Raw genomic sequence first — 25,280 nt, forward strand, 5'->3', positions numbered from 1 at the left:
CTGCACTGTCGGAGGGGCAGTACTGAGGGAGCGCCGCAGATCTTAGGCTAACTGGTCCATAGTTTCCTGCTTTCTGTCTCCCTCCTTTCTTAAATAGGCGTGTTACATTAGCGGTTTTCCAATCCGCTGGGACCTCTCCAGAGTCCAGGGAATTTTGGTATATTGCAACCAATGCAGCCACTTCTTTTAAGACCCTGGGATGCAGGCCATCTGGTCCAGGGGACTTGCCAACTTTTAGTCCCATTATTTTACCGAGTACTATTTCCTTAGTGATAGTGATTGTCTTTAGTTCCCCCCTCCCTGTGGCCCCTTGATTATCCACTACTGGGATGCTGTTAGTGTCTCTACAGTGAAGACAGACACAAAATATTTCTTTAGAGTCTCTGCCATTTCCCCGTTCCCCATTATTAATTCCCCAGTCTCATCCTCTAAGGGACCAACGTTTACTTTAGCTACCCTCTTCCTTTTTATATACCTGTAGAAGCTCTTACTTTCTGTTTTAATGTTTCTTGCCAGTTTACTCTCATAATTCATCTTCTCTCTCTTTATTATTTTTTTAGTCATCCTTTGCTGGTTTTTACAAATTTCCCAATCCTCTGGTCTCCCACCAATCTTGGCAACATTGTATGCCTTCGTTTTCAATTTGATACCACCCTTTACTTCCTTAGTTATCCACGGATGGTGCTCCCTTCTCTTAAAATCTTTCTTTCTCACTGGAATATATTTTTGTTGAAAGTTGTGACATATCTCCTTAAATGTCCACCACTGCATTTCAACTGTCTTGCCTTTTAATTTATTTTTCCAGCCCACTTTAGCCAGTTCTGCCCTCATGCCATTGTAATTGCCTTTGTTTAATATCAGGACACTGGTTTGAGATACAACTTTCTCACCCTCCAACTGAATTTGAAATTCAACCATGCTATGATCACTCTTTCCTAGAGGATCCTTTACTATGAGATCATTTATTAATTCTGTCTCATTACACAGTACCAGATCCAAGATAGCCTGCTCCCTGGTTGGTTCCATTTCATACTGTTCTAGGAAACCATCCCGGATGCACTCTATGAATTCCTCTTCGAGGCTACCATGGCCAATTTGATTTGTCCAATCAATATGGAGATTAAAATCACCCATGATTATTACCGTATCTGTTGTGTCCGTGTATAATAAGACACAGGCTGCAGGAGAACGGTATAACAGGTGTTTACTCAACGTGGCTCACACTGGAACTGATCTGTACAGATTACTACTCAGTGCTATATGCAGGTGTGGTCACTGCCGGAACTGCAGTATACATGAGCTGTAAAAGATAGTTCCCCCCCCATTAAAGTTATATACATTACAGTAGCTTTTTTACAGGCCTCCATTATTTGTTGATTTATACTCTGTCCAACAGTATTCTTACTGTTCGGGGGCCTGTAGACTACGCCCACCAGAGACTTTTTCCCTTTATTATTTTTTATCTCCACCCAAACCGATTCTACATCTTGATCTTCTGAGCCAATATCACTTCTCACCACAAAAGCTTGGTCAAAGAGGCAGGTTTTAAGGAGTGTCTTTAAGGAGGAGAGAGAGGCGGAGAGGTTTAGGGAGGGAATTCCAGAGCTTAGGGCCCAGGCAGCTGAAGGCACAGCCGCCAATGGTGGAGCGATGGAAATCGGGGATGATCAAGAGGCCAGAATTGGAGGAGCGCAGAGATCTCGGGAGGTTGTGGGGCTCAAGGAGATTACAGAGATCGGGAGGGGCGAGGCCATGGAGGAATTTGAAAAAAAGTATGAAAATTTTGAAATTGAGGCGTTGCTTAACCAGGAGCCAGTGTAGGTCAGCGAGCACAGGGGTGATGGGCGAACGGGACTTGGTGCGAGTTAGGACACGGGCAGCCGAGTTTTGGATGAGCTCAAGTTTACGTCGGGTGGAATGTGGGAGGCCAGCCAGGAGTGCATTGGAATAGTCGAGTCTGGAGGTAACAAAGGCATGGATGAGGGTTTCAGGAGCGGATGAGCTGAGGCAGGGGCGGAGACGGGCGATGTCACACTTCCGTAAAAGCATTTCATAATCTTCGATACCTCGTCACTAAGGTACATTGTGAGAACCTCATCTTAACTTCAATTCTTTTGATTCTTCACCGAGCCATTCTGAAAAAGTTCTCCTTGAAGTGAGACTAAGAATGCAAGGATGTTGCCATCAGTAGTTCTTTGACTCATCGCGGCATTGGGTGTGATTGAACGCATAGACATTCTGGAGTGATCTTCTCGGTATAGTGTTACTTAAACAGGCTGTTGCGTCCAAGAAGAGTCATAGTCATAGAGTCATAATGGCACAGAAGGAGGCCATTCGGCCCATCGAGTCCGTGCCAGCTCTCTGTAGAGCAATCCAGTCAGTCCCATTCCCCCGCTCTATCCCCGTAACCCTGCAAGTTTATTTCCCTCAAGTGCCTATCCAGTCTCCCCTTGAAAACATCGAGTGTCTCCGCTTCCACCACTTCCGTCGGCAGCGAGTTCCAGGTCCTCACCACTCGCTGAGTAAAAAAGATTTTCCTCACATCCCCCCCTGTATCTCTTGCCCAAAACCTTAAATCTGTGTCCCCTAGTCCTTGTACCATCAACTAGTGGGAACAGCCTTTCCCCGTCTAGCCTATCCAAACCCGTCATAATCTTGTACACCTCGATCAAATCACCCCTCAACCTCCTTTGCTGTAATGAAACCAAATCCAGCTTCTCCAACCTGTCCTTGTAGCTAAGATCCCCCATCCCCGGAACCATTCTGGTAAATCTCCTCTGCACCCTCTCAAGGGCCTTCACATCCTTCCTAAAGTGTGGTGACCAGAACTGGACGCAATACTCCAGTTAATGTGCATAGGTCCCTGAAGGTGGCGGGACATATTGAGAGAGTGGTTAGCAAAGCAAATGGGATCTTGGGCTTCATAAATCGAGGTATTGAGTACAAAAGTAGAGAAGTTATGCTGAACCTTTATAAAGCGCTGGTTAGGCCACAACTGGAGTACTGTGTCCAGTTCTGGGCACCACACTTTAGCAAGGATGTATATGTCTTGGAGAGGGTGCAGAGGAGATTGACCAGAATGGTACCAGGGATGAGGGACTTCAGTTACGTGGAGAGACTGGAGAAGCTGGGGTTGTTCTCCTTAGAGCAGAGAAGGTTAAGGGGAGATTGACCAGAATGGTACCGGGGATGAGGGATTTCAGTTACGTGGAGAGACTGGAGAAGCTGGGATTGTTCTCCTTAGAGCAGAGAAGGTTAAGGGGAGATTGACCAGAATGGTACCAGGGATGAGGGACTTCAGTTCTGTGGAGAGACTGGAGAAGCTGGGATTGTTCTCCGTAGAGCAGAGAAGGTTAAGGGGAGATTGACCAGAATGGTACCAGGGATGAGGGATTTCAGTTACGTGGAGAGACTGGAGAAGCTGGGATTGTTCTCCTTAGAGCAGAGAAGGTTAAGGGGAGATTGACCAGAATGGTACCAGGGATGAGGGATTTCAGTGACGTGGAGAGGCTGGAGAAGCTGGGATTGTTCTCCTTAGAGCAGAGAAGGTTAAGGGGAGATTGACCAGAGGTGTTGAAAAATATGAGGGGTTTTGATCGAGTAAATAGGGAGAAACTGTTTCCACTGGCAGTAACCAGAGGACACAGATTTAAGATCATTGACAAAAGAACCAGAGGGGGTTAATGCGGAGGTTTTTTTACGCAGCGAGTTGTTACGATCTGGAATACACTGCCTGAAACGATTCAATGTTAACTTTCAAAATGGAATTGGATAAATACTTGAAGTGGAAAAATTCACGGGCAAAGGGCAGGGGAGTGGGACTAATGGGATAACTCTTTCAAAGAGCCGGCACAGGCACGATGGGCCGAATGGCCTCCTCCTGTGCTGTATGATTTCATGGGGTTAATTTTAACTGCAATAGACTTTTAAAAACAGGGATCTTGAAATGTATCCGGTCCTACCTGTTGTGCTGTAGTTGCACTGATCCCCGTCCCACAGGACGTACTGGTCCCCTCAGATGGTTGTCACGCCTGTTTTTATTCTAACTCTCTCTCTCGATTGCCCCTCCCATAGTTTTCGTACTCACTTACCTCGGCCTCTTTTATTTTCAGCCTGGGTGTTGTCCTGCCGAATACACCTCGGTCCTACACTCGGCTATGTCAATAGCCAAAAGCCACAACGACACAACTCGGAGTAGGGAGTGGGAAGAGTGGCGATCAAGGGTTAAGCGATCAAAGGCATGGCACCCCTTCCCCCACCCGAAATCTAGCACCGAGAAATGAATTTTGCTTCGGAGCCCGGCCTCATCCGACCCAGCGAATCATAAATAGCAAACAACTCTAACTCGCGATATCTTTAAGATAGTGTCGAGTGAAAAAAAAGGATACATGTTCAGTAACTTACAGACAAAAAGCACTTCAGAATGCCTCGACAGCTGGACTTTGACTGATTCCGCTGGTCAGGGGACATGGCAGGAAGGAAACAGGCTATTCCTGTGTGTCAGTTTGGTTTCTGATGATGGTATCATTGTGTGCGCAGTGCTTCTCTCTCTCTCTTAGGCAGTCCCTCAGAAACGAGGATGACTTGCTTCCACATTAAAATGAGTTCTCAGGTGACTGATGAGTCCAATGCGGGACCTACAGTCTCTGTCACAGGTGGGGCAGACGGTGGTTGAACGGGCGGGTGGGTGGGGTGTGTTAAGTATGTGTATTGTATTGAACAATTAACACAAAGACTTAAACGTATAACTCAAATAGGTCTTTACTGGTTGGAGGTAGGGACTGTACGTAGGTCTTTACTTCATGCCCACAGGCGGGAACTGAGGGGAGATCAGTACCCACAGTACTATTTATACCCCTATGGCCAGGAGTGGTACTGCGTATCACTACGCCCAACAAGTAGTGCAGTCCTGTCCATAGGTTCAAAGTAGCACACATATTACATACACAACATTCCTCCCTTCCTAGCTTTACAGTCATCTCCCCATTTAACATAACGTAATAACATATATACATATATAACTTCAGGTTTACATAACAGAATAACATAGATACATAGATAACTTCATGTCAAAACAGATCACAGATTCAGTCTCTGCGGAAAACAGTTCACAGATTCAATCTCTGTGGTGTAGTCGGTTCACGTTGCTGGAGTGACTCATTCAATAGTCCTTCCATGGATTTAACAGTTTGAACTTCCGAACTGAATTGGCTCCGTTCGGAGGGACCACGTGTGTGATCTGGTAGAGGTGATAATGGTTCAGATGGGTCATCTTCTGTTTTTACTTTTCCTTTTCTGCTTCTTGGAGACTCTCTGGGCTCCATTGTCAGCTGCCACAGCTGCCAGCTGCATGCGCAGTTCCTCCTTCTCTTCCTCCTTTTTCCGTAGTAGAGCCACCTTCTCCCGATGTTCCGTAGACTTTCGGTGCTCCTCCATGATTTCTGTATGGTGGGAGTCGAAGTTACAAGTTGGGCAGGACAGGACATAGTAATATTCGGTGTCGTCCTGATCTAGGCCAGCGAGAGGGTCTTCTATTTCCTCCATACCCAGCTGGGCGTTAGCCAGCTTTTGTTCCAAGTCCAGACATCTTTCCTGAAGAGACTTCTTCATGCGTACCTCTTCATCTAGCTTTTTCTGGGCTTTCAGCAAGTCGTTTACTAATGACCTCATTTGAGATTTTACTACTTCAACTTCTTTTGGAGATTGATTGATCGGACTATTCAATCCCTCTACCGGAGCAGCTGTTTCAGCGGTCTGTTGTTCTACGTTGACGTGAGTCAGCGTACTTTTGGCATCCAAGGGCTGCTCTGTTGCAGTCATCTCAGTCTGTGTTGCCACCTCAGCTCTTCCAATAGCCTTTGAGAGCTCCGAACCCCTTTCGTTTGAATATTGAAGTTCGTGTTCAAGTTTTTCCCATTTCAGAGTCCTGTCCTTCAGCATATGCAGGAGTTGGCTGACCGTTAACTCCTCTGACATCAGACGTTTTGTGTGCTCCTGCTCCATTTTCTCCATCAGCTGCTTCTGTTGTCTTTCCAGATTCTCCAACTCTATATCAAAGAACTCTTTCGTTGCATTCAACTCTTGCTCAAAACGGCGAAGCATTTGTTCTAATTGCTGTTGTAGTTTGAAATGGAGTTGAGTTCGAGCCCGGTGTCCCTCAGAAATGGGCACATCAGTAGACTTGCCAGACTCAGAATCCACAGTTAAACTATGTTGTTGTTGCTCAGTGGAATTCTGTGCTGAAACTTTGTCTTTTGCACCTGAGTTGGGCTTACCATCATCCGTTCCAGAGTCTGGGCCGATTATCTTCACCGAGTTCTCACTCGTTATTGTTTGTAGGAAATGCCAGTCCATATTCATTTTCCTAATCCACTCCCGTCCTAGTAGTGGAGAACCTCCTTCAGATATCACATATAAGTCCATTATTTGACTGTCTTCGCCCTTGTGGACCACTGCAACCTCTATTTTCCCGATGGGATACACTCTTTGCCCCGTGTATGTTTTTAATATAATCCCCGTATCCTGTAGGGGAATATGTTGGAATAACTTTCCGTAATCTTTCTTATTTATGACTGTCAATGCTGATCCAGTGTCCAATTCCAGTTTTACTTGGACTCCTTCTATCTGAAGAGTGACCCAAATTGTCTGGAGGTCTGCACCCTTACCAGCGTTGAGTACTCTTAAGCTAGCCAGTTCATTACAGCTTAAGCTAGCCAGTTCATTACTGCTAGCGTCTGAATCGGACTCCTGTTCGGTCACCTTGTGTACCTTTGCGTATTTTCCTTGCGGTGACTTCTTGTTGCTGGTCTTCTTCCCTGACCTGCATACTCTAGCTATATGTCCAAGCCTACCACAAGTTCTACATTCTTGGTTTTTAAACCAACACTGGTTCTGATCATGCGTTGTCTTTCCACAACGATAACATTTGCCAGGACTCACACCCAATTTGTGTGCACTGAGCTCCGGTGACCGTAGCTGCATTACTGCCGTGCCTCTCGCTGCGGCTTCGTGTGCTGCTGCCATAGTGACCGCCTTCTCAAGCGTCAGCTCATTCTCCTCGAGCAGTCGCTTTTGTGTATCCTGTTTAAATAAACCACACACAAATTTGTCTCGTAGTGCATCTGTCAGTCCCGTTCCAAACTGGCAATATTTAGCTAATTTACACAATTCCAGCAAATATTCAGCATTGCTTTCATGCTGTAGCTGCCTTCTGTCGTAAAATTTAAATCGTTCCGCTAGCATCAGCGGCGTGGGGTTTAGATGATCTTTCAGGACAGTAACAATCCCATCGAACGTCTTATCCGCCGGTTCATCTGGTGATAACAGGTGTTTCAATTGCCCGTATGTCTTCGCACCCATTAAATTTAATAATGTTAGAGCTTTATCTTGGTCACGAATTTTATTGGCCTTACAATAATTTTTTACTCTTTCAACATATATGGCCCAATCTTCGAGGTCACTATCAAAGGTGCTAATATTCCCGTGTTTAGGCATTGTAGATTTGCAATTTCTCAGATTTTATTTTGTTTACATGTTATCAAAGATGGCGGCTTCCCGCTCTTGCCGTCGTCCTCCGCCCACAAAATGGCGGTTTTCCCGCGCTTGGCGGTCTTCACCCGTCCCCCGACGCCGTCTCCCTTCAGCCCCCGAGTGCGGCCCTTATTTTCGCCGCGATCGCCCTTATCTTCTCCAACTTCCCCAGCCCTGTCTTTGCAGCCAACGCTGCACGGCTTACCCCACCACCTAGGTTGAACAAGGAAACTGCAGAAAGACTTCTGTCAGTCGCTGGAAGCTGTCAGGATGGCTGCTGCACTCCAGTGCTCAGTCGCTGATGGAGGCTTCAGAGTCCTAAAGCCTGTCGCTTCTAGTGGGGTGGTGATGTTTGAAACCTCTCTTCAACTGCCGCAGGGTAAGAACCTGACTCGTCGCCAGTGTTAAGTATGTGTATTGTATTGAACAATTAACACAAACACTTAAACGTATAACTCAAACAGGTCTTTACTGGTTGGAGGTAGGGACTATACGTAGGTCTTTACTTCATGCCCACAGGCGGGAACTGAGGGGAGATCAGTACCCACAGTACTATTTATACCCCTATGGCCAGGAGTGGTACTGCGTATCACTACGCCCTACAAGTAGTGCAGTCCTGTCCATAGGTTCAAAGTAGCACACATATTACATAAACAACAGGGTGCTTGGGTTGAATTCCGCTGTTTGCACTTGGCTTCCGCTTGCTCCTCATCCCCGAGTACTCGTCCAACTCCCTTTTAACAGTACTGATGGAACCAGCTTCCACCACCTTCTCAGGTCGAGCGTTCCCGATCCCGACAACTCTCTGAGTGAAAAAATTTCTTCTCATCTCCCCTCTAGATCTTTTGCCAATGATTTTGAATCTATGACCTCTAGTTATTGACCCACGTACCAGGGGGAATAGTTATTCTCTATTTACTCTATCAAAACCCCCTCATCATATTGAAAACCTCAATTAGGTCACCTCTCAAGCTTCTCTGTTCCAAGGAGAACAGTCCGAACTGTTCCAAATTCTCCTCATAACTGAAGTCCTTCATCCCTGGTAACATCCTGGTAAACCTCCTCTGTCCCCTTTCTAAGGCCTTTACATCTTTCCTGAAGTGTAGTGTCCAGTATTGTCCACAATACTCCAGCTAAGGCCTAACCCGTGTTTTATAAAGGTTCATCATAACTTCCTTGCTTTTGTACTCTCTGCCTCTATTTTGAGGATGTAAGGAGCAGGGTGGATAAAGGGGAACCAGTAGATGTAGTGTATTTGGATTTCCAGAAGGCATTCGATAAGGTGCCACATAAAAGGTTACTGCACAAGTTAAGGGCTCACGGGGTTGGGGGTAATATATCAGCAAAGATAGAGGCTTGGCTAACGAACAAAAAACAGAGAGTCGGGATAAATGGGTCATTTTCAGGTTGTCAAACTGTAACTAGTGGGGTGCCACAGGGATCGGTGCTGGGGCCTCAACTATTTACAATCTACATTAATGACTTGGATGAAGGGACCGAGTGTAATGTAGCTAAATTTGCTGATGATACAAAGATAGGTGGGAAAGCAAATTGTGCAGAGGACACAAAGGGCGCGATCTTGCCAACCCTGGGGAGGCGGGTATAGAGGCGGGACTGCTGGGAAAATGGCAGAATTCAGGGGCGGGTGCCCAACCCAGCTCCGTGCCATCTTGCCAGGAGGCGGGTAGCCGGCCCGCGCCGAGACCCGTCTCCTTGGAGGCGGGAAAGGGATTTGTGCCTCTTATCTGCCTGTTAACAGGGAGTTAACAGGCAGATAAGAGGATTATCCCCATTTTACCCACACAAATGCGGGCTTACCAAATGCTCCGAACCCCGCCAGGGTCACCGAGACGAGTAGTGGGTCTGCGGGGGTCGGAGGGGTGCAAAAGTGCGCTGTGGAGGTGAGTGATGGGTGCAAGTGTGGAGAGGTGAGTATGTGAGGTGAGTGGAAAGTGATAGAAAATGTTTACTCACCTTTGTTTCTTCCTGCAGGCTTCAACCGTTGGGTATGCGGAGAGTCTCGCACCTCAGCGGCAGAGATGACAGGTGGCCGCTGCATTCTCCAATGCAACAACCATCTAATTTCTGCTCACAAAAGAGGTTTGATGAGGTCTTGAATTCAAGAACTCATCAAACTACAGAGAATGTCATAGAGCTGTCAAATTTTTGACAGATGAAACGTCATACGCTGACGTTCTCTGTAACCGGCTTCCCCTTAATTGGCCTGCTGAGCCCACTGGGCAGACTTAACAAGGTCAATCAACGGAAAATAGCGTTGGCTGGCCAGAAGTTGTTGGAGGCGGGACGAAAACCCGACAAGTGGGAGTCCCGCCTCCAAAAGCTCCCCATTTGCAAAATCCAGCCCATAGAATCTCCAAAGGGATGTCGACAGGCTAAGTAAGTGGGCAAAAATTTGGCAGAAGGAGTATAATGTGGGAAAGTGAGAGGTTATCCACTTTGGTAAGAAAAATAAAAAAGCAACTTATTATTGAAATGGAAAGAGATTACAAAATGCTGCAGTACAGAGGGACCTGGGGGATCCTTGTGAATGAAACACAAAAAGTTGGCAAGCAGGTACAGCAAGTAATCAGGAAGGCAAATGGAATGTTGGCCTTTATTTCAAGGGGGTTGGAGTCTAAAATCAGGGAAGTCCTGCTACAACTGTACAGGGTATTGGTGAGACCACACCTGGAGTACTGCGTACAGTTTTGGTCTCCTTATTTAAGGAAGGATATACTTGCATTGGAGGCAGTTCAGAGACGATTCACGAGGTTAATTCCAGAGATGAGGGGGTTGACTTATGAGGAAAGGTTGAGCAGGCTGGGCCTCTACTCATTGGAATTTAGAAGAATGAGAGGTGATCTTATTGAAACATATAAGATACTGAGGGAGCTCGACAAGGTAGATGCAGAGAGGATGTTTCCCCTCGTCAGGGAATCTAGAACTCGGGGGCACAGTCTCAGAATAAAGGGTCGCCCTTTTAGAACTGAGATGAGGAGGAATTTCTTCTCTCAGAGGGTCGTAAATCTGTGGAATTCTCTGCCCCAGAGAGCTGTGGAGGCTGGGTCACTGAATATATTTAAGGTGGAGATAGACAGATTTTTGAACAATAATGGAGTGATGGGTTATGGGGAGCGGGCAGGGAAGTGGAGCTGAGCCCAAGATCAGATCAGCCATGATCTCATTAAATGGCGAAGCAGGCTCGAGGGTTCAAATGGCCGAATCCTGCTCCTATTTCTAATATTCTTATGGTCTTATGAAGCCCAGGATCCCGTTTGCATTTTTAACCGCTTTTAAACGGTTAAACTATCAAAGGCATGTTACCCCCCGCCACCCGCCCGAAACCTAGTACAGGTAGACTATCATTTATCCGAACTTCCGATAACCGAAACCCTCTAAAAACCAAAGGTTTTTTCGTTCAGCGTAAGGCGTGCGCACGACCCCGACCCCCACCCCCGACCCCCACCCTTTCGGATAAGGGATAGTGTATCCTTTATCCGCACTTTCGAAAACCGAAATCCTCTGAAAACCGAAAGTGTTTTCGTTCAGCGTAAGTCGTGCGCACGACCCCGAACCCCGCCGAACCCCCGACCCCCGCCGACCCCCACCCCGACCCCCCGCCGACCCCCCGCCGACCCAGACCCCCGCCGACCCAGACCCCCGCCGACCCCCCCGCCGACCCCGACCCCCGTCGACACCCCCGCCGACCCCGACCCCCCGCCGACCCCCACCCCCGACAAATTTCCCAGTCTTATAAAATACCTTCTGAAATCCGAAATTTTCCGAAAACCGAAACACGGCTGGTCCCGAGGTTTTCGGATAAAGGATAGTCTACCTGTACTGTACAAACAAATGAATATTGCTACAGAGCAAGTCATTGCTTGGCCACAGGCTACCCTGAGATCGCATCAAAAAAAAATAGTGAGCAACTAGAACTGGTGTTGTAGGAATTCGGGTTCACCTAAGTAGGTATTGGACGAATGCCTACTAAATAATCGAGTTCGACTTCAGGAGAAACAATCCAATAAGTCTTTAATGAAGGATTTGACGAAATACAAAAACAGCGTAGATCGAGGCAGGAGAGCCGTGGAACAGGTCTTTCCCCAGCAGGGACACCACGAGGACAGAGTCCGCAGTCCCGTGGATTGCATGATGACGTCATCACGCTCGGTCACGTTTTCCCGCGCTTAGGTGGTCACGTGACCTGCGTCGTGATGTCGACGCGTTTGCCCGTGCTTGGGCGGTCACGTGACCTGCGTCGTGATGTCGACGCGTTTACCCGGCAATGAGGCTGGCCGTTGCGGCCGAAGTCGCGAGAGCGGGAGGCACCCGCCACTGCGGCTGGCCGAATAGGCCGAAGTCGCGGGCGCGGTAGGCCGAGCTGTGCTGGCGGCCGTTACGGGAGGCCGAGCCGGGCCGGCGGTCGCCGCGCATGCGTCACGTGATGCGCGACGTGACGTCAGTGCGTTACATCGCGTTCTTAAAGGGGCAACGGCCCAAACAGGTAAGTTATATACAAACATAGGTAAGTTGTATACATACGTAGTAAAGTTAAAGGGAATTTTATATCTTTATAAGCAAGGGACACTCGGTAGAACCGCCACAGTGCCACCTTTAAGAATGTTTAGCAACTTACAGACCTGACAAAAAGCTCGTCCCAGGATAACTTCGGCGGAGAATGAGACTGCGGAAGAGGAATCTGTTGACTTGGCGCACCAAGTCTGCTTACTGAGAATGGCGTCAGTGCATGCGCAGTGCACTCAGCACTAAAGTTGGCTTCAGGACGACAGGAAAGGAGACGGCCTACAATGGAGACGTTACTCATTCCATTGGTATCTCACCCCACCTTCACCACACACAGGAAAGTGCGCCTGCGTAGGTATGTGAGGCAAGAGCTGAATACTGGAACTGGTTTCTGTTACAAAGCAGCAAGCGTGTTCTTACTGGAACTTCCACGCCCATATTGTACACCAGCCATGGCAACTGGTCTGCAGGTGATACACGCAACAAGGAAACCCATGATTGGTTCCCAGCTAAAAGATTCACTGCCCACAACCTCGGTGTCCTATTGGACCCCGGGGTGTGCTTCCGAACCATATCCCTTCCATCGCCAAGACCGCCTAAATTCATCTGCGTAACATCGCCCGACTCCGACCCTGCCTCAGCTCAGCCGCTGCTGAAACCCTCATCCATCCATTTGTAACCTCCTGACTCGACGAGTCCAAGGCACTCCTGGCCGGACTCCGACATACCATCCTCCGTAAAATTTAACTCGTCCAACAGTTTGCTCGTCCCATATTCTAACTCATACCTGTGCTCGCTGGTCTACATTGCCTGCCAGTCCGACATTGCATCGATTTTCAAACACTCATCCTTGTTATCAAATCTTGCCCTGGCCCCACCCCTCCCTATCTCTGTAACCTCCTCCAGCCCCTACAACCCTCCCTATCTCTGTAACCTCCTCCAGCCCTACAACCCCCCTATCTCTGTAACCTCCTCCAGCCCCTACAACCCTCCCTATCTCTGTAACCTCCTCTGCCCCTACAACCCTCCCTATCTCTGTAACCTCCTCCAGCCCCTACAACTCTCCCTATCTCTGTAACCTCCTCCAGCCCCTACAAACCTCTCTATCTCTGTAACCTCCTCTGCCCCTACAACCCTCCCTATCACTGTAATCTCCTCCAGCCCCTACAACCCTCCCTATCTCTGTAACCTCCTCCAGCCCCTAAAACCCACCCTATCTCTGTAACCTCCTCCAGCCCCTACAACCCTCCCTATCTCTGTAACCTCCTCCAGCCCCTACAACCCTCCCTAACTCTGTAACCTCCTCCAGCCCCTACAACCCTCCCTAACCCTGTTGCCTCCTCCAGCCCCTACAACCCTCCCTATCTCTGTAACCTCCTACAGCCGCTACTGTTAGATCCATGTATCTTGATGTTGTGTGTCCTTCAATAATTAGACAAGAGACTGCAGGGAACAATCAACAGGTCTTTACTGGATGAGGGTTACTCTAAAACTAATTGTACAGATCCCTACTCAGGGTTTATATACAGGTGTGGTCACTGCCGGTACTACAGTATACAGGAGCTGTAAAAAGTAGTTCTCCCCTTAAAGGTACATACATTACAATTCCTCCCCTTTTAGATTAACAGTACCATAACATTCATTTAACAATTAAATATCAACTAATTACAATTAACACTTTTAACATGCAACATTAACTGAAAATAGTCTATTTATAAATTCAGTCTTTGGGGCGGCTTCCTGATCCTTTCTGGATAGCGCCTTTCCCGAGTGTCTTGCTCTTGGTGCGGAGGCGATTCTGGCCCCCTGTCATCGGTTGGTTCATCAGCTTCCGATGCTACTGTTTCTGGGGTAGATGCTGCCTGTATGTCGGGTTCATCACCAGGTACGCAAGACATGGGGTTGACTGTTAGGGCTGATCCTGTGTCCAATTCCATCTTTACCTGCACTCCTGCTATCTTGAGAGTGACCCAAATGGTTCGGTGATCCTCCGTTGTGATCACGTTATGTAGTTTCAGAGAACTCAGTTCCCTGCTTTCGGAGTCGTTATCACTCTTTTGTTCATCTGAACTATTCTCCGTCATCTTATGTACCTTCTTGTACTTTCCTTTGGTAGGTTTCTTATTGCTGGTTTTCTTTCCCGACCTGCAGATTCGTGCTATGTGTCCTACTTTTCCACACTGTCTGCACACTTTGTCTTTGAACCAGCAATCATTCTGGTCGTGTGTTGTTCTGCCGCAGCGATAGCACTTCTCTGTTCCATATGACATTTCGTTTGTGCCATATTCTTGCGGTCTCTGTTGTATCTCTGCAGCGCCCCGTGCTGCTGCTTCATATGATACCGCAACGCTGAAAGCCTTTTCCAGCGTAAGGTCCTTTTCAGATAAAAGCCGTTTCTGGGTTCCTTCACTTTGAAGCCCACACATAAACTTGTCCCTTAAGGTATCTGCCAGTCCCGCTCCAAACTGGCAGTGTTTCGATAGTTTGCGCAGTTCTGTTAAATAATCAGCATTGCTTTCATCCTTATGCTGGTTCCATTTCTGAAACTTGAATCTTTCTGCTATCAGCAGCGGTGTGGGGTTTAAATGTTCCTTTAGTATCGTTACTATGTCTTCAAAACTCTTTTCCATTTGCTTCGTTGGGGTTACTAGATTTCGTAATAACCCATACGTCTTTGCACCCATTAAATTTAACAATACCGATGCTTTTTTGTCATCAGACACCTCATTTGCCTTGCAGTATACCTCTATTCGTTCGACATATGTAGTCCAATCTTCGACTTCATTGTCAAACGCGGTGATACAGCCACTCTTCGGCATTTTGGGTGTGGTTTAAAATGGCGTCTCCCAATAGCTTAAAATGGCATCTGCTGCGCTTTCCTTCCTCCCCCGCTGCTGCCAAAGCCGCACCCGGCGGTTCTCGTGGCAATGGCGGTGCCCTGTAGGTTTCGCGCACTTCTCCTGCGCTGCTGCCAACGCCGCTCACAGCGGTACTCGTGGCAATGGCAGCGCCTCGCGGGTTTCTGCGCGTCTCTCTCTGCCTATCTTCGACGCTGCTCGGCCCCTGAACACCGGCTGCGCCCTGTGCGCTCTGCCCTCTCTCTCTCTCCCCCGTCGACGCTGCTCGGCCCTTTGCTGTGCCGCTCGGTCGGCCTCTAGCCCGCCGCTGTCCAGGAAGGGTCTGCGCACTACCTGTTGCCAGCCCGTTTCGCTGGACCACCTCGACTGGAAAGCCAAGCCTGGCTCTCGACAGCCTCCCCCGCAATTCTCGAATCTCTGCTGGATGACCGGGCGGTTGCCCGTGGTCGACGCCCGAGTCTCTGGCCTTGACCTCCAACCCACTGATCTCCAGGAACGAATCCCCGGGAGGTGATGCAGAGTTGCAGGTAGGTTCAAACTTGCCTTGCCGCCAATGTTGTGTCCGTGTATAATAAGACACAGACTGCAGGAGAACGGTACAACAGGTGTTTACTCAACATGGCTCACACTAGAACTGATCTGTACAGATTACTACTCAGTGCTATATACAGGTGTGGTCACTGCCGGTACTGCAGTATACATGAGCTGTAAAAGATAGTTCTCCCCCTTAAAGTTATATACATTACAGTAGCTTTTTTACAGGCCTCCATTATTTGTTGATTTATACTCTGTCCAACAGTATTGCTACTGTTCGGGGGCCTGTAGACTACGCTCACCAGAGACTTTTTCCCTTTATTATTTTTTATCTCCACCCAAACCGATTCTACATCTTGATCTTCTGAGCCAATATCACTTCTCACCACAAAAGCTTGGTCAAAGAGGCAGGTTTTAAGGAGCGTCTTTAAGGAGGAGAGAGAGGCGGAGAGGTTTAGGGAGGGAATTCCAGAGCTTAGGGCCCAGGCAGCTGAAGGCACAGCCGCCAATGGTGGAGCGATGGAAATCGGGGATGATCAAGAGGCCAGAATTGGAGGAGCACAGAGATCTCGGGAGGTTGTGGGGCTCAAGGAGATTACAGAGATCGGGAGGGGCGAGGCCATGGAGGGATTTGAAAAAAGTATGAAAATTTTGAAATTGAGGCGTTGCTTAACCAGGAGCCAGTGTAGGTCAGCGAGCACAGGGGTGATGGGCGAACGGGACTTGGTGCGAGTTAGGACACGGGCAGCCAAGTTTTGGATGAGCTCAAGTTTACGTCGGGTGGAATGTGGGAGGCCGGCCAGGAGTGCATTGGAATAGTCGAGTCTGGAGGTAACAAAGGCATGGATGAGGGTTTCAGGAGCGGATGAGCTGAGGCAGGCGCGGAGACGGGCGATGTCACACTTCCATAAAAGCATTTCATAATCTTCGATACCTCGTCACTAAGGTAGATTGTGAGAACCTCATCTTAACTTCAATTCTTTTGATTCTTCACCGAGCCATTCTGAAAAAGTTCTCCTTGAAGTGAGACTAAGAATGCAAGGATGTTGCCATCAATAGTTCTTTGACTCATCGCGGCATTGGGTGTGATTGAACGCATAGACATTCAGGAGTGATCTTCTAGGTACAGTGTTACTTAAACAGGCTGTTGCGTCCAAGAAGAGTCATAGTCATAGAGTCATAATGGCACAGGAGGAGGCCATTCGGCCCATCGAGTCCGTGCCAGCTCTCTGTAGAACAATCCAGTCAGTCCCATTCCCCCGCTCTATCCCCGTAACCCTGCAAGTTTATTTCCCTCAAGTGCCTATCCAGTCTCCCCTTGAAAACATCGAGTGTCTCCGCTTCCACCACTTCCGTCGGCAGCGAGTTCCAGGTCCTCACCACTCGCTGAGTAAAAAAGTTTTTCCTCACGTCCCCCCCTGTATCTCTTGCCCAAAACCTTAAATCTGTGTCCCCTAGTCCTTGTACCATCAACTAGTGGGAACAGCCTTTCCCCGTCTAGCCTATCCAAACCCGTCATAATCTTGTACACCTCTATCAAATCACCCCTCAACCTCCTTTGCTGTAATGGAAACAAATCCAGCTTCTCCAACCTGTCCTTGTAGCTAAGATCCCCCATCCCCGGAACCATTCTGGTAAATCTCCTCTGCACCCTCTCAAGGGCCTTCACATCCTTCCTAAAGTGTGGTGACCAGAACTGGACGCAATACTCCAGTTAATGTGCATAGGTCCCTGAAGGTGGCGGGACATATTGAGAGAGTGGTTAGCAAAGCATATGGGATCTTGGGCTTCATAAATAGAGGTATTGAGTACAAAAGTAGAGAAGTTATGCTGAACCTTTATAAAGCGCTGGTTAGGCCACAACTGGAGTATTGCGTCCAATTCTGGTCACCACACTTTAGGAAGGATGTGAAGGCCCTTGAGAGGGTGCAGAGGAGATTGACCAGAATGGTACCAGGGATGAGGGACTTCAGTGACGTGGAGAGAGTGGAGAAGCTGGGATTGTTCTCCTTAGAGCAGAGAAGGTTAAGGGGAGATTGACCAGAATGGTACCAGGGATGAGGGATTTCAGTGACGTGGAGAGACTGGAGAAGCTGGGATTGTTCTCCTTAGAGCAGAGAAGGTTAAGGGGAGATTGACCAGAATGGGACCAGGGATGAGGGATTTCAGTGACGTGGAGAGACTGGAGAAGCTGGGATTGTTCTCCTTACAGCAGAGAAGGTTAAGGGGAGATTGACCAGAGGTGTTGAAAAATATGAGGGGTTTTGATCGAGTAAATAGGGAGAAACTGTTTCCACTGGCAGTAGGGTCAGTAACCAGAGGACACAGATTTAAGATCATTGACAAAAGAACCAGAGGGGGTTAATGCAGAGGTTTTTTTACGCAGCGAGTTGTTACGATCTGGAATACACTGCCTGAAACGATTCAATGTTAACTTTCAAAACGGAATTGGATAAATACTTGAAGTGGAAAAATTCACGGGGAAAGGGCAGGGGAGTGGGATTAATGGGATAACTCTTTTAAAGAGCCGGCACAGGCAGGATGGGCCGAATGGCCTCCTCCTGTGCTGTATGATTTCATGGGGTTAATTTTAACTGCAATAGACTTTTAAAAACAGGGATCTTGAAATGTATCCGGTCCTTCCTGTTGTGCTGTAGTTGCACTGATCCCCGTCCCACAGGACGTACTGGTCCCCTCAGATGGTTGTCACGCCTGTTTTTATTCTAACTCTCTCTCTCGATTGCCCCTCCCATAGTTTTCGTACTCACTTACCTCGGCCTCTTTTATTTTCAGCCTGGGTGTTGTCCTGCCGAATACACCTCGGTCCCACACTCGGCTATGTCAATAGCCAAAAGCCACAACGACACAACTCGGAGTAGGGAGTGGGAAGAGTGGCGATCAAGGGTTAAACGATCAAAGGCATGGCACCCCTTCCCCCACCCGAAATCTAGCACCGAGAAATGAATTTTGCTTCGGAGCCCGGCCTCATCCGACCCAGCGAATCATAAATAGCAAACAACTCTAACTCGCGATATCTTTAAGATAGTGTCGAGTGAAAAAAAAGGATACATGTTCAGTAACTTACAGACAAAAAGCACTTCAGAATGCCTCGACAGCTGGACTTTGACTGATTCCGCTGGTCAGGGGACATGGCAGGAAGGAAACAGGCTATTCCTGTGTGTCAGTTTGGTTTCTGACGATGGTATCATTGTGTGCGCAGTGCTTCTCTCTCTCTCTTAGGCAGTCCCTCAGAAACGAGGATGACTTGCTTCCACATTAAAATGAGTTCTCAGGTGACTGATGAGTCCAATGCGGGACCTACAGTCTCTGTCACAGGTGGGGCAGACGGTGGTTGAAGGGGCGGGTGGGTGGGGTGTGTTAAGTATGTGTATTGTATTGAACAATTAACACAAAGACTTAAACGTATAACTCAAACAGGTCTTTACTGGTCGGAGGTAGGGACTATACGTAGGTCTTTACTTCATGCCCACAGGCGGGAACTGAGGGGAGATCAGTACCCACAGTACTATTTATACCCCTATGGCCAGGAGTGGTACTGCGTATCACTACGCCCTACAAGTAGTGCAGTCCTGTCCATAGGTTCAAAGTAGCACACATATTACATAAACAACAGGGTGCTTGGGTTGAATTCCGCTGTTTGCACTTGGCTTCCGCTTGCTCCTCATCCCCGAGTACTCGTCCAACTCCCTTTTAACAGTACTGATGGAACCAGCTTCCACCACCTTCTCAGGTCGAGCGTTCACGATCCCGACAACTCTCTGAGTGAAAAAATTTCTTCTCATCTCCCCTCTAGATCTTTTGCCAATGATTTTGAACCTATGACCTCTAGTTATTGACCCACGCACCAGGGGGAATAATTATTCTCTATTTACTCTATCAAAACCCCCTCATCATATTGAAAACCTCAATTAGGTCACCTCTCAAGCTTCTCTGTTCCAAGGAGAACAGTCCGAACTGTTCCAAATTCTCCTTATAACTGAAGTCCTTCATCCCTGGTAACATCCTGGTAAACCTCCTCTGTCCCCTTTCTAAGGCCTTTACATCTTTCCTGAAGTGTAGTGTCCAGTATTGTCCACAATACTCCAGCTAAGGCCTAACCCGTGTTTTATAAAGGTTCATCATAACTTCCTTGCTTTTGTACTCTCTGCCTCTATTTTGAGGATGTAAGGAGCAGGGTGGATAAAGGGGAACCAGTAGATGTAGTGTATTTGGATTTCCAGAAGGCATTCGATAAGGTGCCACATAAAAGGTTACTGCACAAGATAAGGGCTCACGGGGTTGGGGGTAATATATCAGCAAAGATAGAGGCTTGGCTAACGCACAAAAAACAGAGAGTCGGGATAAATGGGTCATTTTCAGGTTGTCAAACTGTAACTAGTGGGGTGCCACAGGGATCGGTGCTGGGGACTCAACTATTTACAATCTACATTAATGACTTGGATGAAGGGACCGAGTGTAATGTAGCTAAATTTGCTGATGATACAAAGATAGGTGGGAAAGCAAGTTGTGCAGAGGACACAAAGGGCACGATCTTGCCAACCCTGGGGAGGCGGGTATAGAGGCGGGACTGCCGGGAAAATGGCAGAATTCAGGGGCGGGTGCCCAACCCAGCTCCGTGCCATCTTGCCAGGAGGCGGGTAGCCGGCCCGCGCCGAGACCCGTCTCCTTGGAGGCGGGAAAGGGATTTGTGCCTCTTATCTGCCTGTTAACAGGGAGTTAACAGGCAGATAAGAGGATTATCCCCATTTTACCCACACAAGTGCAGGCTTACCAAATGCTCTGAACCCCGCCAGGGTCACCGAGACGAGTAGTGGGTCTGCGGGGGTCGGAGGGGTGCAAAAGTGCGCTGTGATGGTAAGCGATGGGTGCAAGTGTGGAGAGGTGAGTATGTGAGGTGAGTGGAAAGTGATAGAAAATGTTTACTCACCTTTGTTTCTTCCTGCAGGCTTCAACCGTTGGGTATGCGGAGAGTCTCGCACCTCAGCGGCAGAGATGACAGGTGGCCGCTGCATTCTCCAATGCAACAACCATCTAATTTCTGCTCACAAAAGAGGTTTGATGAGGTCTTGAATTCAAGAACTCATCAAACTACAGAGAATGTCATAGAGCTGTCAAATTTTTGACAGATGAAATGTCATACGCTGACGTTCTCTGTAACCGGCTTCCCCTTAATTGGCCTGCTGAGCCCGCTGGGCGGACTTAACAAGGTCAATCAACGGAAAATAGCGTTGGCTGGCCAGAAGTTGTTGGAGGCGGGACGAAAACCCGACAAGTGGGAGTCCCGCCTCCAAAAGCCCCCCATTTGCAAAATCCAGCCCATAGAATCTCCAAAGGGATGTCGACAGGCTAAGTAAGTGGGCAAAAATTTGGCAGAAGGAGTATAATGTGGGAAAGTGAGAGGTTATCCACTTTGGTAAGAAAAATAAAAAAGCAACTTATTATTGAAATGGAAAGAGATTACAAAATGCTGCAGTACAGAGGGACCTGGGGGATCCTTGTGAATGAAACACAAAACGTTAGCAAGCAGGTACAGCAAGTAATCAGGAAGGCAAATGGAGTGTTGGCCTTTATTTCAAGGGGGTTGGAGTATAAAAGCAGGGAAGTGTAAGGATTACGGGGGTTTCTTTAAACTGGTTTAAGGTAATCTACCTGGCCAGCAGTCCTTTTTGCTGCTGCACTATAAACCAATTTTAAAACAGCGGTTTCGAATCACTACCCCTCCTTTAGTTCTGAGTGGAGGAACTTATAATTAATGATATTAACGGAACACGTGGTTTGGATGAGAGAAAAAAGTATCAATCTTTATTAACTAAAAGAAACTATAATCACAATATCAAACTATCCCACATGAACACAGTAAAATTGTAAAACTATATAACAAGGGGGTACACACGGCAAAAACGAGGGATACGATGGCTACAATGTTATTTAAACAATCTTAGCAATTCCCTTAAATCACCATCCCCCCCCCCCTTAACTCCTGCTAGGTTGCCTTGTTGAGAGTCAGAAAATCTCTGCTCACATGGTCCAGCGAAGAGAGAGAGAGAGAGAGAGAGCTCACCTTATCGTCCCAGGAAGTCAAGAGAAAGAGCTGGCTTCAGCATCTATCTTTATACCTGGTGAGCCCCCCTGCCGTTCTGCCTTGCAAGGGCTGTGTGCAAAATTAACCCCAAAGCTGTGATAGGCTAACTCAAAGTGGTTAGATTGAGTTAATGTGATTTTCAGAGCTCCCTGTGCTGAAACAAAAGGGAGGTACATCTGCTCCATTGTCCAGTACTGGGTGTCTTAAAAATCCTTTCAAATGTTAACGCTTCCCATTTAAGATACAAAAAGTCACTTCTGCAGTTTAGATGTCCTTTGGATCCACTCGACATACAAACAAATGCTAATAGCATTCAATTGCTTTGTAAACAAAGCATTGTCCTTTGTCTTCATTGAACCTTACTTCCAGACACAGAAAGCTGCATTCCAAACCTCTTTTGTCCTTCGGCCATGTGGTGTGACAGCCATTTTATCTTTGGAAACTTAAAAGCACCTCGCTCAGGGATCCTTTAATCAAAAAAATGAATCTTCATAACTGTAAATTATTGCGAATTCTTACAGTCCGCCCTTGGATACTTCCAGCTTGCTTGTAGTATCCTCTTGAAGAAATGAGCAATGATTTCTGACCCCCCACAAACAACCATCCCCTGTATTTACCTAATAGCTATCTGCCACTGATCCCTGTCCCATCTATTCCCCTTAAATTCAAGAAAAAAACTATGGTACGGTAGGCACCTTACAGATACTTCAGTTTTCACTAAGGGGTCTCATACCCCTACACGCTTGTAAAATTATACAGTGTAAACCAAATTTACAATCACCTTTTTTTTTTACATCATAAGTTATTACAAAATGTTGCAATCTTAGTTACACAATGTACTCAAAAATTTATCGCAAGCACGGAGAGGGTCCTATGCCTCTGCTCAACTTGGAGTTGTCACAAACTGGTCCCAATCACGGAGAGGACCTCACGCCTCTGCTCAACTTGGGGCTGCAACACAAAATACAAACAATCATTAAACAACATGCTTATGAACCCCGATCATCACGTGCCGATGATGGGTCGCGAAATTCGAGTGGGTATTGTTCTTCCCACTCGGGCAGTAAAAGTACCTTCCACCCCCCTTAAAACAGGCAGAATGGATTTACCAACCAGCCTGCTCCGCCAGCCCCGAGCCGTTCCCTTGTCCCTTTGTGGAGGCGGGGTACCCCTCACGTTCAAAATTACCTTGGCACAGACCGAGACCGGGGAGTATGGGATCTCATGACTCCCAGTCCCTCCCCCTCCCGTCTACCCTCGACTGGCTGCAGAAAATGATGGGTGCCTGTGTGGCAGCACTCTCTGGCCCCACACTGATCCGGCCACCCACTCATCCTTCCCAGCCACACTTATCCTCTTGCCCGTGGGCCCCCGGGTGAGTTCCTCCCTCCCCCGACCGCACCCACGCGACTCTTGGGTCTCCCCCTCCTCTATACAATCTTCCCGGGCCATCACCACCCACCCCCGGGGAACGCGTCCCTATGACCAAGCACCCGCGCATCCCCATCGTGACTCCTCAACAGCGAGGTCTCCCGCACGTGAACTTCGGTCAGGATAGTGCTGGGTTGGGGGCCATGCCCCACCCAGCTGGGGCCATCTCCTCCCCGTAGGAGGAGTAGGCAAGTTCCTCCGGACTCTGTCCGGTTTTTCCCGAAGTTCGCTGCCGGGTCTCCTGGATTCGTCCAGTGGCGAGGTGATCCCCAACATTCCGTATCTTCATTCGATGTCCAGCTCGGGCTGGGCGAACATGGCTGCTTCATTTTCCCATCTCCTGCAAAAACTTAAAAGGGACATGCAGCCAGGTCTCACTGACCTGCTGCCTTAGGTGGAGACATGGTCGGGTCCCTCGACCTCGGACCAAAACACAAACATTTTGCACACATGTAAACTTAAACTCTTTGCACTTTGACTTAAAACTAGTTACACAAACTTAAAATACCTTAAAAGCACGCTATATACACACACATAGCTATAATACAAATGCCGCCCGTCTCCGGATGGCCAGTCTAATCTCTGGCACTGTCGCAGATTGCTGCTGGCTGCGGCGAAGCTGGACTGCCTCCTGTCTCTGGTCCCTCGCAGCTTATGGCTGTTGAGTGGGGACCTCTGTTCTCTGGCTTTTCCCTGGCTCGGGAAACCGCCCTACTCCACTGTAAAGTGAGTGACCATGCTTTTTTAGGCTGGGGCACCCGCTGAGACCTCCTGAGGGGTGTCTCTACGGGGGAAACTTTGGCTGGCGGACCCTGAGCTTGGGTCACAGACCCAGCTGGCTGGGAACCTTCTCCCCCATGTCCAAATAGCCCGCACTGTATAATATATCTGGAAGCCTGCTGGTACAAATCTCTCTCTCCTGATCCAAAACCTGGTGTCAGCTCCCTCCCTATGTCTCCTACCACCCCATTGTCCACCCCTCCTCGCTGCCAGAGCTCCTCAAGACCCGGAGCTGTGGGCTGCGGTCTTGGGATCTCTAATTCCCTATCCAGCACCGTTCTGGGTGTTGCCTGTGGGATGGTTCTACTTGGGCTGCCAGTAAAGTCCAGCTGACCTGCCTTCAGGCTGATCATGCAAATCATCCCCTTAGATGCATTTAAAGCCATGTTAAGGCTTTCTATCTCTGCCCTACAGGGGCCATGATCTGCTTCCTCAAACCTTAGGGCGCAGGCCAGCTTATAAGCTGCCTTTGCTTCCCTTAACCTTTCCTCCTGCTCTCTCTTCACAACCTTCTTAACCCAGCCACCTATACCCTGATAGGTCAGCCTACACGCTGCTGCGAACATCCGCAGGGCTACCCACATACTGAAAACAACGAGAGAAACAAGAGCTGATGCTTTCTCCAGATCCAGACCACTTATTAAATCAAAAACTGCCTCCACTCCTACCTGGCTCACCATTGTAAGGATTACGGGGGTTTCTTTAAACTGGTTTAAGGTAATCTACCTGGCCAGCAGTCCTTTTTGCTGCTGCACTATAAACCAATTTTAAAACAGCGGTTTCGAATCACTACCCCTCCTTTAGTTCTGAGTGGAGGAACTTATAATTAATGATATTAACGGAACACGTGGTTTGGATGAGAGAAAAAAATATCAATCTTTATTAACTAAAAGAAACTATAATCACAATATCAAACTATCCCACATGAACACAGTAAAATTGTAAAACTATATAACAAGGGGGTACACACGGCAAAAATGAGGGATACGATGGCTACAATGTTATTTAAACAATCTTAGCAATTCCCTTAAATCACCATCCCCCCCTTAACTCCTGCTAGGTTGCCTTGTTGAGAGTCAGAAAATCTCTGCACACATGGTCCAGCGAAGAGAGAGAGAGAGAGAGAGAGCTCACCTTATCGTCCCAGGAAGTCAAGAGCAAGAGCTGGCTTCAGCATCTATTTTTATACCTGGTGAGCCCCCCTGCTGTTCTGCCTTGCAAGGGCTGTGTGCAAAATTAACCCCAAAGCTGTGATAGGCTAACTCAAAGTGGTTAGATTGAGTTAATGTGATTTTCAGAGCTCCCTGTGCTGAAACAAAAGGGAGGTACATCTGCTCCATTGTCCAGTACTGGGTGTCTTAAAAATCCTTTCAAATGTTAACGCTTCCCATTTAAGATACAAAAAGTCACTTCTGCAGTTTAGATGTCCTTTGGATCCACTCGACATACAAACAAATGCTAATAGCATTCAATTGCTTTGTAAACAAAGCATTGTCCTTTGTCTTCATTGAACCTTACTT

General features: G+C 47.9%; 1 protein-coding gene across 1 annotated transcript in view; it reads right to left on the reverse strand.

Annotated features, from left to right (window-relative positions):
• The window catches only part of LOC147092180 (serine protease FAM111A-like), a 54,907-nt gene extending 42,287 nt beyond the window's left edge, over positions 1 to 12,620 (reverse strand). The window contains 1 exon segment of the mRNA XM_085975866.1: positions 12,171 to 12,620. The gene's annotated coding sequence lies outside the window, so the exon portion shown is untranslated.
• Between the last annotated feature and the right edge of the window lie 12,660 nt (positions 12,621 to 25,280).

This window comes from Somniosus microcephalus, unplaced genomic scaffold (assembly GCF_052327205.1).
Source record: "Somniosus microcephalus isolate GS21.2 unplaced genomic scaffold, FLI_Smic_1.0 unresolved_chr2, whole genome shotgun sequence".
In the NCBI taxonomy this organism is placed as follows: Eukaryota; Metazoa; Chordata; class Chondrichthyes; order Squaliformes; family Somniosidae; genus Somniosus; species Somniosus microcephalus.